This window comes from Bombus bifarius, unplaced genomic scaffold (genome assembly GCF_011952205.1).
Source record: "Bombus bifarius isolate JDL3187 unplaced genomic scaffold, Bbif_JDL3187 scf7180000009885_frag, whole genome shotgun sequence".
Taxonomy (NCBI): Eukaryota; Metazoa; Arthropoda; class Insecta; order Hymenoptera; family Apidae; genus Bombus; species Bombus bifarius.
In genome coordinates this window covers 18112-19239 of record NW_022885400.1, presented here as the reverse complement: position 1 = coordinate 19239, position 1128 = coordinate 18112, and the positions used below count along the sequence as shown (strand labels likewise).

At 38.1% G+C, this 1128-nt stretch overlaps 1 non-coding gene across 1 annotated transcript; it reads right to left on the bottom strand.

Moving 5' to 3' along the window:
- Positions 1 to 387: 387 nt before the first annotated feature.
- LOC117215947 lies at positions 388 to 506 on the bottom strand. Its single transcript, XR_004489252.1, has one exon. It is a non-coding gene; the product is annotated as a 5S ribosomal RNA (ribosomal RNA).
- Between the last annotated feature and the right edge of the window lie 622 nt (positions 507 to 1128).

Genomic DNA, 1128 nt, shown 5'->3' with positions numbered 1-1128 from the left:
CATCCGTGGAATAAAAATTGGAATAAATATAAATAGCCGTTTTGTGCAAACGGCGGCCATAGAGTGTGGAAAGTAAAAACTACTGCAGGAATCAGTGTAATAGATGCATAGATAATTGGTGCGTTAAATCTATTGTGCAGTTCATGAATTATAGCGCACAGTACTAGTGTATAATGTACATGAAATTACACTTACGTGCTAGACAACAATTTATAAGTAGTACGTGATTCAGCAATAGTCTATTGACTTTCAAACAAGCGTACTTGAATGTATAACGAATAACCACGACATTGACATACGCTGTAATACTAAAAGTATATTTTTAACACGATGTACATGACCATAAATTATTAAGAAAAGTAGGAAGAATTGGAAAAAATTAAAAAAAGCCAACACCACACGGAGTTCCCAAGCGGTCACCCATCTAAGTACTATCCGTGCCCTACGTTGCTTAACTTTCGTGATCGGACGAGAACGAGTGCACTCAACGTGGTATGAGAGTTGGCTGAAGTGATTAATTTTGTTACTTGCTCTTAATATTGAGGAAAAAAGAAGTGGTCAGTTGACTGTAGACCTCCGAGCAGGACGGACCTCTCAGTACGCGCGTCAAAGTAGACAAACATTCATTAAAGTAGAAGGAATAAGTGACAAAAAGTGAAAAATATTGCATTGACATCATCTCTATAAATACAAATAAGAATAAAAATAAAATAAAATAAAATAAGACAAAATAAAATTGTATAAAAAGATAGAAGTTACCGATAATGAAGCCAAAAGCAACGAAACGGAACCCACCGTGGACCCAATAAAAAAAGCCATCTAGGTTTTCTTTATTAGACCGTCTAGGTTTTCTTCGTAAAGTATAGTTTGGGTCCCTATTTTTCTCTTTATATGATAAATTATCGGGATGTTATTTTGGTCTTGTAGGTATTTTTTTCCGTCAAGGTATGGGATCAGTTCGCTGTGGAGTGCCGAAGCGTGCAGACGTGTCTCTAGTGCCCAGCGTAGTCCGAAAACAACACGTGTCGCCCAACCGTCGAAAGTGAACACAGCTAAGTGTCCCTTACCCTTTAGGGAGAAGAAAATCCCACGCACCTAACCCCAACCCGAATACTAGCCTCACAGCCT